This window comes from Rhineura floridana, chromosome 7 (genome assembly GCF_030035675.1).
Source record: "Rhineura floridana isolate rRhiFlo1 chromosome 7, rRhiFlo1.hap2, whole genome shotgun sequence".
NCBI classification, from domain to species: Eukaryota; Metazoa; Chordata; class Lepidosauria; order Squamata; family Rhineuridae; genus Rhineura; species Rhineura floridana.
Genome location: NC_084486.1, coordinates 113,276,469 through 113,288,850, shown reverse-complemented (window position 1 = coordinate 113,288,850; position 12,382 = coordinate 113,276,469). Strand labels below are relative to the sequence as shown.

The 12,382-nt window shown below is 41.8% G+C and overlaps 1 pseudogene; it reads left to right on the top strand.

The window, feature by feature from the left end:
• Positions 1–9,321: 9,321 nt before the first annotated feature.
• On the top strand, positions 9,322–9,440 carry LOC133389779 (5S ribosomal RNA; annotated as a pseudogene).
• The last annotated feature ends 2,942 nt before the right edge of the window (positions 9,441–12,382 follow it).

Here is a 12,382-nt window from a genome sequence, read left to right as displayed (position 1 = left end):
GACTTGAAGGCATACAATTCAATTTGACTCTACTTTTTGTCTTTATCATTCCTTGTCAATCACAACCCTGATTTCTTATTGGCTAAAAACCTGAAAGGGCAGAGATTAGAGCAGAACTCAGAGCAACCAAGAAGCTGTGAGGGGGCGGCTGACGTTTTGGTGTGTATCTCTGGAACCAGACCACCAAGAAACTTAATTTTTTTTAAAATGAAAGCTGAAAGTCCGGAGATTAAGGTGAGTCAGCCGGAGAGCTGGAGGGGACCCCCAAAAACCAGAGTCTCAGGCTGAAAATTGGAGACCTGGCAACCCTACTCCCATTGCATTCACCACTTAAGATACATACCCTGAGGGCTTATCCACATGGGAGCATTTCTTCATAGCAAAAACACTGCTTTTACTATTGTAACAGATTTGCAAGATCCACACTTCATGCCCATGACAGCTTCGAATCTGTTCTTTTCCACTCACACAAATAGGCATTCTTCTGGGAAGGGTTAGTGTCGCACTTTCCATGCAGCCCCCTCCCTCTAATTTTACATTTTTACTCCCTCCGGTTGCTCAGTTACAGGCATGTGCAAATATTTTTGACCTGTGCAGTATTTCCACTCCGTCCTGCCCCCACCGCTTCCTGAACTTTGGTGGTTGGTAAGATGTGGGGTCATCTGTGCCCCTTTTCTCTTCTTATGATTAATAATCCAATCTTTTCATGTCAATCCATCTGCATTCTGATAGCATTTTAAGCCTTTGGCATGATAAAGGCACAATCACGTGTAGGGCATAATGATGATAGCCCACTGAACTCTTAACCGTCACAGGAAGTTGAATGAATGAATGAAACTTTATTTTTACCCCTCCCTTTTTCCAAACTGGAACTCAGGGCGGCTTACAAATAAAACTACATGTAGTTAAAAGCATACAAAAACATACAATTAAAATACAATTAAACTATACGCAACCTTAAAACCATGAAACAGGTACTTAAAATACTAAAAAACAATTTAAAATAATACAAATAATGGCATAAAACAATAAAACAAACCTTGTAAAGCCCAATCCTAAACACCTTCTATCTCAAAAGCCTGTCGGAATAAAAAAGTCTTTACTTGCCGACGGAAGGATGGCAAGGAGGGGGCCATTCATGCCTCCCTAGGAAGGGAGTTCCAGAACCTAGGAGAAGCCACCGAGAAGGCCCTATCTCGCGTCCCCACCAATCACGCTTGCAAAAGGTGTTGGGACTGAGAGAAGTTCCTCCCAAACTCCACCAGCCCTCATGTGGATGAGCATTGTACCAAGTACACTGCAATTCAACTGGTCATTTATGTGAGGTCCTTCCAACGTTCATAGTAAGCAGTCTAATGGCTCTGTTCCTTCCCAGAAACAGGAGTAATCAATATGTTCGAGGAACAGAATAGCCAGGTGCATTGCAGAGCACTATGTGCTCAAGGTGCAGGGTGGGATAGAAATTACCTTCATTAACTCCCTTTGGGAATCCCATCCTCTGTACACAGCTCACAATGCTGCATGCATGGGATGGGATGGATTTTTCTATTAAAGTCCATGCAGCCTTAAAAAGGGTCTGATGCAGTATAACCCACAAGTGAAACACAGGTGTGCAAAAAGCCTGCAGGATCTTTACTTATAACAGGGGTGGCCAAACTTGCTTAACGTAAGAGCCGCATACGATAAATTTCAGATGTTTGAGAGCCGCAAGACATGAACAAATACCTACTTAAGACATTGCTGGTTGACAGCCACCTCACAATGCAGAAGAAAGAGACATCATTGGGTTTATCTTCAAACTCCAGTTCTTCAATAAAATTTTTGAACTGTCGGTGGGTCTTCCCATTTAAGCGTATGAAATTGACAATTTCAAGAACAGATTTCATAACATTTTCATGCTTGAAGTACATATATGTCAAAGAGCCGCATGTGGCTCTCGAGCCGCGGTTTGGCCACCCCTGACTTATAATGAAGAACTAAAAATATGGAAGGAACAATGCACAGTTTAGACCTGTCAAAATTCAAATTGACAGACAATTGTTCCACCAAAACCCACAATGCAAGTTGAGGACACAGAAGTGTATTTGTATGTAGTTTTGTAAATGCCTATTTATGCCTATTATTTTTAGATAGCAAACCAGCAGAAATACATGGCAGAGAGAGAAAACAATAGTTGAAAAGTGGAGAATGCATAAAGTTATAAGCCAGAAAAGGGTTTGCAGTTCTTTGAGCAACAAATACAACAGAAGGGAGTAGTTATTTTCTGAATATTGGCTTGAAATCATTTACATATAGAATGTTTATTACAACACCCAAAAGGTAGAAGTAATACAATTGGGTCCTACCATAAGGTTACCCTCCTATCCCCCTGCTGGCTGTGTCTCTCGCTGCAGCATACATTGAGATAGGCTATATTGTGGCTCCACTGCAACACCAATGATTCACTGGAGCAAATTATATTATCAGGCCTACCATGTGTGAGTTTATTATTTAAAGTTCTTTGTTGTCATCGTCTCTACTAATTTAGTCACTACAATTGCTGCTGTCTGAACCTTTTAGATGGTAGTTTGAGAAATGTGTCATGAAGAATGCAGTTCTTCCTTCAGGCTGTGTATCTTCCAAAGATGGTATAACATAAATTAAGTGTGTTTGCAGAAATTGAGATTTATTCCTACTTTTATAACAGAATGGCTCCATCCAAATTCTAATTTACTGTGTGTTTTAGAGGAGGCACTTAATTACACACCAAGGAGGGAGAATGGAAAAGAACAAAGAAAAACCCCAAACTCCTGAAAGAGAGTGTTATTTTAAAAATCCAAAGACAGCACAACAATTTGTAATTACATTTTTCACAGTGGGGGTGGGGGAGGTTTACCCGCCTAATGTGCAAACGTTCCAGTGTATTCATGTCTGGTGAGGTCTAGCATATATCCCTCATGTGACATTTAAATTTGTAAAATGTTTTTTGTTGCCAGACAAATAAAGGGAAAAACAAGAAGAAAAAAGTGTATATTGTTCAAGAATTCATGAGCATATTTTGCCAGGCATTGATCAAGAGTTCTGCATGCAACTGGTTTTGTGGGAGTTGCAGCAGATGTGCTGCCATCTGGACCCAAATTAGTGGAAAGACTCCCAAACAGCCGAGGCACACAAGCCACTGCACAAGCCAGTGGAGGCTGGTCCATCAGGGCAAATAAGGCACTACCCCGCCAACCTCAGTCTGCCCTCATCTGCCTGCCTTCTTATGATCAGTCCAGCATGACACTGCTTGTCAGCTTCGTCCTTATAAGAACCTCAGAAAAACCTGCTGCACCAGGCCAATACCCATTCAGTCCAGCAGCCCGTCCTCACAATGGCCAACCAGATGCCTGAGAGAAACCCACAAGCAGGACTTTACAACAGCATTTTACCCACTTGTGATTTCCAGTGCCTGGTTTTCACAGGCACACTGACAGGGGAGGTAAAACATAGCCATCATGGCTAGTAGCCATTGATAGCCTTATCTGCCATGGATTTGGCTAATCCTCTTTTCAAGCCATCCAAGCTGGTAGCCATCGCTACATCTAGAGAGAGTAAATTCCATAGTTTAACTATGCACTGTGTGAAGAAGTCCTCCTCAGTCTCAGTGTTGCCCTCACAGAACTCAGCAGGGAGGAGAATGGGGACAAAACTAGAATCAGCTAGCTCTGCCTGTCATTGGCTCTAGGTCCATCAACTGTTGTCTCCCTGCCCTACCAGTCTCAATGAATACTAGCCACCATTGGCACCAGCCCCACTGAAAATGATCAGGAGTTAGGTCGTAACACTACTGTGCCCCTGTTAATTTCAGTGAGGCACAAGAGAACATTGGAGTAGGCTATACCTGCAGTATTTAAACATTTTTTCCAATATGTGGGTCTAAATCCAGTGCAATGGCTTGGATTGTCAGAACTGAAAGCTCATGGAACAGTGTCTCTTCCTTCCTCCTTCTTACTGAAGCAAGAAGAAATATCTTACTCAAGTTGGAGGACTCCCCTAAATCCATATCAATATGCATATGTGTGTATGGTTTGTTTTTGATCTTTTTTTAAATTGTATCATTGTTTCCATCAATAATGTCATTTCAAAAGTCTGAGGCTGCAGTCCTATACCCACTTACCTGGTAGTAAGTTTAATTTATTAAATTTCTGTTTCTAAAAAATACTAAAGACTTCATTGTACATCAAATTAAAATATACAAAAATTAAAACAAGATAATAATGCAAAACAATACAAAAAAATCCCAGCCTATCAGATGGCTGGGAATAGATAAGCTTCTTGACCTAGCACTGAAAAGATGACATCAGGGCCAAGCGGGCCTTGATAGGGAGTAAGCCTCAAAGAACTCAGTAGGGCATCTCTGAGGAGACATGTATAGGACTGCACTGTGAATGACAGATCTCTCATGTTACAGCCATATCTGAGTGTTTAAGTTACTTCTTATTTCCTTCCTCCACCTCTCCTTCCCCCTAGAACAAGCCCTGACTGCCAATAATCTCCAGCACACTCTCCAGCAGATCACCTGTGACAGAGACAGAATAAATGTTGGTTTCCTCCCTTCAAATGAAAGTCTAAGAATAAATGTTTCTACTGAGATATAGCTTTAGCACAATTATGACAGCTTTCTTTTTAACCCCAACAGCAAAAATATATCATCCCATCCTGGAGTTTATCTGCAACTATGGCCCCATCTGCACTATAGATCTAAAGAAGTTGTTGTTGTTATGTGCCTTCAAGTTGGTTACGACTTATGGTGACCCTATGAATCAGTGACCTTCAAGAGCATCTCTCATGAACCACCCTGTTCAGATCTTGTAAGTTCAGGTCTGTGGCTTCCTTTATGGAATCCATCTCTTGTTTGGCCTTCCTCTTTTTCTACTCCCTGCTGTTTTTCCCAGCATTATTGTCTTTTCTAATGAATCATGTCTTCTCATTATGTGTCCAAAGTCTGATAACCTCAGTTTCATCATGTTAACTTCTAGTGATAGTTCTGGTTTAATTTGTTCTAACACCCAATTATTTGTCTTTTTCTCAGTCCATGGTATGCACAAAGCTCTCCTCCAGCACCACATTTCAAATGAGTTGATTTTTCTCTTATCCACCTTTTTCACTGTCCAACTTTCACATCCATACATAGAGATCAAGAATAGCATGGTCTGAATGATCCTGACTTTGGTGTTCAGTGATACATCTTTACATTTGAGGACCTTTTCTAGTTCTCTCACAGCTGCCCTACCCAGTCCTAGCCTTCTTCTGATTTCTTGACTATTGTCTCCATTTTGGTTAATGACTGTGCAGAGGTATTGGTAATCCTTAACAAGTTCAATGTCCTCATTGTCAACTGTAAAGTTACATAAATCTGTTGTCATTACTTTAGTCTTTTTGACGTTCAGCTGTAGTCCTGCTTCTGTGCTTTCCTCTTTAGCTTTCATCAGCATTCATTTCAAATCATTACTGGTTTCTGCTAAGAGTATGGTATCGTCTGCATATCTTAAATTATTGATGTTTCTCCCTCCAATTTTCACACCTCCTTCATCTTGGTCCAATCCCACTTTCCATATGATATGTTCTGCGTACAGATTAAACAAATAGGGTGATAAAATACACCCCTGTCTCACACCCTTTCCAATGGGGAACCAATCAGTTTCTCCATATTCTGTCCTTACAGTAGCCTCTTGTCTAAAGTATTGGTTGCCCATCAGAACAATCAGATGCTGTGGCACCCCCATTTTTTTTAAGCATTCCATAGTTTTTCATGATCTACACAGTCAAATACTTTGCTGTAATCTATAAAGCACAGGGTGATTTTCTTCTGAAATTCCTTGCTCCATTCCATTATCCAATGTATGTTTGCACTATGATCCCAGAATCCTGGGAACTGTAGTTTTTTAAGGGTGCTGAGAGTTGTTAGCCCTCTTCCCCTGAGGTACAATTCCCAAAGTTTCTTGGGAAGGAGTATTGACTGTTAGACCAATCTGGAAACTGTAGCTCTGTGAGAGGAAAAAGGGTCTCCTAACACACCTTAACGTGGTGAGGGGGGTTGAAGAAGCTGAGAGCAATGCCATCAGGAGCCTACACCAAGAGGCTAGACTCCTAGCAGGGGCACCCAAAGCAGAATGGTCAAAGCTGAGACACCAGACTAAGATGCATCCAAACTCAGAGGAAGGCAATGGCAAACCACCTCTGAATACTTCTTACCACACAAACCCTATGAACAGAATATCCAAAATGCAACATGAGATAGTGCTGGAAGACAGATGCTACTGGAGGTCACTGATTCATAGGGTCGCCATAAGTCATAATCAACTTGAAGGCACATAACAACAACAGCAACAACTCTGTCCTTAACAAACTAAGCTCCCAGAATTCTTAGGGTGGGGAGTTGGTCTCAAGGGCAAAGTGGGGCATAACCCTACCAAGATTCTGTACCTCCAAAGCCATAGGCCAGTCTTTTTCTGACACCCACAGTAATATTAATACATTTCCACTGACTGAGAGGCTTCATAGTAGATGGTTCTACCCTCTGTCTTCCTGGGAGGGAAATGGTTAAAAAAAACAAGCATGATTAGAGATGACTTTGTTAGGCAGTGGAGGACAAAACATTCATTTTTCCCCTCCCCCATCTTTTCTCTAAGTAGCTAATGGACTCAGGCATATATCGAAAGACCCAGAAAATAAACAGAGGAGAGAGAGGGCTTGTGTCCTCCCTTCCACAGCCAATCATTTTTCCTGTTTCCAAGTCTGAACCTTGCCGGTCATTCCCTTCCCTCATTTTTCAGAAAATTTGCAGCTGTGCTAAAAATGGGGTGTTGCAGCAGTCATTTATTTTGTTTAATTTGTGTATATGAGAAAGGAGAGAACTGACTGAGATAGATCAGCTACAGGATGAAGAGGTAAGCCCTTTGTTTTTGTTTGTCGGCCTGAGTGTTGGCTTCCTTCTTGGCTCTTCCTTGAGGTCTGGGAGCTGTAAGGGGAGAGTAGGGGTGTGTGTGTGTGTGCGCACACACACACACACACATTGCTTTGTTGGGTGGGAGAAGAGAGGATTGAAATTGTTTGAATGACCTGTTACGTGCCCATGCACAGATTTGAGGGTTCTTCACATTTTCCTTAAGCCTAAAGCTGTTCAGAATCCTTGTATGTTGTAACTGCACTCACCTAGGCTTACACAGTTACCACAGCAGTATATCTGAACAGGCAGACTTAAAGAGGAAACCCCCACCAGAGATTTATTTCAGGACTAGGGATAAATCAGGGTAAAAAAGAACGGAGTTCCACAGTGGAAGGAGGTTATGCTTTTTATTGACTACACATTTCTATATGGATATATATGCGCATACATAAGTCTGGCCATAGCCAGTAAATTTATAAATCAGGATTAATAATACAACACAAAACCAAAGGATATTAAGTAATATTGTATATTCTTATACACTCCAGCTATCTTAACACATAGATAGAAAATAATGACAATTTAAATCTCACCCATGGGGGCTCAGATAAGCTTCGGAATAAGACTCAGTTTTTGGGCTCCTGCTGGGAGGAAGGGTGGGATATAAATCAAATAATAAATAAATAATGTCAATAGGCAGGGAGTTCCAAAGTGTAGGTGTTGTCACACTAAAGAACTGATTTCTTACAAGAGCAGAATAAGTACTATGTGACACACATAACATGGAAGGAAAGCACAGCTTGAACTTGGCCTGGTAGCAAATCAGCAACCAGTGCAGATTTCAGAGCAGAGGTGTTATGTGCTATGTGCTGATAGGGTCTCACTCATGTCAGCAATCGTGCCACAACATTCTGCATTAAGTGCAGTCCCCAGGTCAGGTTGTACTGCATGGGGATTTCTGTGACCTTGGCTGACTGGCTTCCAGGATTTTTTTAGTTTTGGTTTTTGATTAGGAATCCTCACTGATTGTGAGATGCTGAGTTTTCTACCTTGCTCATAGGAATCTTGTTGTGGTTGGTATGGTATTGCATTTAGAAAATCATTACTGTCTTTTGTTTTTGTTTTTCTATTTGCATTTCATTTACCTTTAACCTCACTCCCTTTCATCCATAGAAGCAACATCATTCCATGAGCTCCGCTCATCCCCCTTAAACCCATTGATGATGCACCTTGTTGGTTGCATTACAGTTTGTTTCTTGCCCAATAGTGGTAAAAGGGATTCACATGCTGGGAAGTGTGGCTGCAATTCTTGTCCCCAAACTGCTGCCTATGAAGGTAGACCAAACCATGTGTGTTTTCCCTCTGTCAATTATTATTCACTGGAATTGGGTTGGCTGTCAAAATGAGTTTATAGCAGTCCACAGGATAGGCAGGAAAGGGTAGAGAATCTTCTTACTCATACTCATTTCGCAGACGTCTTTCTGAAGTGAAGAGTCAAATCTGTAAAGAAGTTTGGAGCAGCCATGTTAAAAGGTAGGGGCAGGCCATTCCAGGCAGTGGGTTGCTAACTGTACTTGGATATGGATATCTTTGTAGTGGATCCATAGTCAAGTCTTGCCAACAGCACAATCCAAACCATATCTACTGAGAAGTCCTATTGAGTTCTATGGGGCTTAGTCCCTTAGTAAGTGTATTTAGAAGTGCAGCCTTCAGGGGCATCCATCTTTACTTCTGAGTGCTCCCATCTAACATCTCCGCAACACTAGGCTCCTTTGTTCCTACAATGGCCTTCAGGTGACTGGCCTGGCCTGAGGGCACTTAATCCCTTTTTGCCAGAATCAAGTTGGCTAGATTAAATGTTCCCTACCCAGGCTCCATCTTTTAGCTAAGATTTCTATGTTAATTTCCAATCAGATAAATGTTTTTGTTTGAAATGTATGCTCCAAGCAACTGTGGTTGATGCTTAATGTATCATGGTTAATGACACCACTTGGGCAAACCCCATGACATCACTCAGGTCTGCCCCTATGACATCACTAGGGCCATCCCCCCAAATCTCAGGCTTTGGGATGCTTCTGACCTGGCAACCATAAGAATAGCATGGGGCACTTTGTCAAAACTTTGCTGAAGTCAAAATATATTAAGTCCACAGCATTCCCACAGTCTACCAGGGAGGTTACCCAATCAAAAACTGAGATAAGATTAGTCTGGCAGGATTTGTTCTTCATTAACCCATGTTGGCTTCAGTCCATTAATAATATGGCTGAGAAAGAAGCTAGTGAGAAGGAACATGTTGGCTGCTGAAAAAACTAATGATGGAAATATGTAGCAGAGCAGTATAACTAAATAGAAAGCAGGAAAGAGTAACATAAAATAGAGGCCAAGATTTAGCATCAGGTCAGTAAAGACAGGCCTATGGCCATACTACCCTGAACACACCTGCTCTTTTCTGATCTCAGAAGCTAAGCAAGGTCAGACCTGGTTAGTACTGGGATGGGAGACTGCCTGGGAGTACCAGGTGCCTTGGGTTTACAGGAAGGCAATGGTACATCACCTCTGAATACCTCTTACCATGAAAACCCTATGAATATATCCAAAAAGATTGATAGAGTTGCCATAAGTCATAATCGAAGGCATATAACAACAACAGTAAAGACTGGTGCTTCTGAAAACAAAATGGAATCCTTGCCCACCACCATCTCCTATCCATGCAGCAAGCAGAGCATTGTAAACTAACTGCAATATTTCATTTCAGATCTGATAAAACCAAAGCCCAAAACATCAAATTCTCAGTAAGGACACCACTCAGAGAATTTGGCAAGCTCAGCAGTTTTCTTAAATATGCAATTTAAGATTGTCTTGTACAGGCGTGTCTGCATATTTGTTTCTTCTAGACTCACTTAATGCCACTTTTCAGTTTTAAGACAGTCTGCCATTCACGGCTGACTTGTTTCTGCAGTATACTGTACATACATGGTTCTGTGCTATAACCCATTGCCAACCCATCCCTTAAGATCTGCAGTAGAGGCCCTCCTTGTAGTTCTATCGACAGTAGCAGCTCACAGTGCAGCGGCATGGAGCAGAGTCTTTTCCACTGTGGCATCCTGGATATGGAACTCGCTCCCCATAGATCAGGGGTGGGGAACTTCCAGCCCATGGCCCAAACTTGGCCCAATAGGCATTTCCATTTGGACAGCAAAGATGTTGTGGGGAAGCCACGCCCATGCACCCCACACATGGTGTCAGGTATGGGGCAGGTAAGAGCAGGTGTTCAAAGGAACAATTGGCAGCTTTAAGTTGGTTCCTGATTGTTCCTTGCACAAGGTGGGGGAAGTGGTTTCAATTCAATGGAAACTCCTCCTTCCTAGCATTGCTCTTTGAAGCCTCCACACATGACTGCTTTCCACTTCCAGCATTGGAGGTGGAAAGGAGCATCTATTCTTTATTATTATTTATTCTCAATGAAGCATCTTATGGTTACTTATTTACTTAATTACTGGTCAGAACATGGTGCCAGCACAGTCGATTATGTGCTGACCTCACGTAATTTGCTGGGCAGCTTGATCTTTTTTAAAGTTGAGCCACAGCAGGATAGTGATCATTTACTTATCTTTTTGAAATTTAAAATTAGAACCATGGCTACTCATCTAATAGATAAGTTCGACATAAATTTTACGTCTGCTGATGACCATAAAAGAGTCAGATGGTCTAACAAGCTAGCTGAGATACTAAATTTCTTAGATCTGACAGGGCCTTTGAATTCTGCAATATTACCACAACGAACTCACCTCAAATAGCTATCTGTGCATAGCACCTTTGAGAATAACCTACCTCCAATTGGGACGCACATGGGCCAAGACTTCCCAGGTCTCGATGCTCATGTTACATTTTTGTAGATTAGCTTTAAGAACATCTTTAAACCTCTTTTGCTGTCCACCAATATTCAGTTTTTCATCCTTAAATTGGGAGTAAAGTAGCTGCTTTGGAAGATGGTGATCGGGCATTCAAACAACATGACCAGTCCAGCAAAGTTGATGTTGCAAGATCATTGTTTCAACACTGATAGTGTTTGCTTCTTCCAAAACACTAACTATGCTTTCAAAGCATAGTGCTGGCAACACGGTTCCCAAACTTGGGAACCCCTCACAAGGGATTTTGGCAGGTGGGTGGGGACAACCTGCCCATCAGTCATGTAACATAATGAGGTCATGTGATTGACCAGTGGATCACCCTGCCTACCTGACAATGTTGGCCTATTTTAAGCATTAAGATGCATTTGTTTTCTCAGGCCTATGGAAATGACCAAGGTAGGATTTACAGGGCTTCCAGACTGGGGATAAATATTTTGAACTGGTCATTCAGATATCACAACGAGGTCATTGGCAACAGTTTTTTTAAAAAAACAAAAAAAGTATCAGACTTTTCCTAGAAAAGATGAATCTGGATTAAAAATACAGGCTGGCATTTTGAAGTCAACTATGTTGTGTGGTTGTTGAAAAAAAATCATGCATCAGGAGCATCCATCCCAGAGAAAGCACCTTCTGGAAGCACTTATGGACTGCTACTGGATTGTTTGAACTTTTGATTTTCTAATATTCTAATCTTTTGCTTCATTGATACTGTTGGTTTTGTAGGGGAGTTTTCTGTATTGATTTGTATATCCCCCTCCCATGATCATTAAAGTGCTCTTAAAATTCATACGGTGCCTTCTTTTCATATTCTTAAAGAAAAACAAAGCTCAATCCACATTTGTTGTTATGTGCCTTCAAGTCGATTACAACTTATGGCGACCCTATGAATCAGCGACCTCCAAGAGCATCTGTCATGAACCACCCTGTTCAGATCTTGTAAGTTCAGGTCTGTGGCTTCCTTTTTGGAATCAATCCATCTCTTGTTTGGCCTTCCTCTTTTTCTACTCCCTTCTGCTTTTCCCAATATTATTGTCTTTTCTAGTCAATCATGTCTTCTCATGATGTGTCCAAAGTATGATAACCTCAGTTTCATCATTTTAGCTTCTAGTGACAGTTCTAGTTTAATTTGTTCTGACACCCAATTATTTGTTTTTTTCACAGTCACAATAGTAGCACCTAAATCACATCACATGCTGGGTCTGCTCCAGAGCAAGATCTATGCTACTTATGCTCTAGCTCTTGCCCAGTCCGTTTCATCAACAGCAGCTCCTCAGTATACCAAGGACCAAAGCAGGCTCCACAGCACCAGAGAGGGTCCTCAGGAGCGATCATGTCAATGACCCTCTGAGTCTCACTATTCCATAGTGAGACTGGGGCCTCAACAGGATCACGTGCTCTATCCACAGGAAAATCCCTCAGGGGATTCAGGAATTTTTCAGATTCCATCAGTCTCTGGGGCAGACCATCCTAACTGGTCCCCCATCCCTGCAGGGGAAAATTCCTGTAGCAAGACCAAACCTCACCAGGAAGCGGGCTGACCATAACAATGGGGTGATAGCCA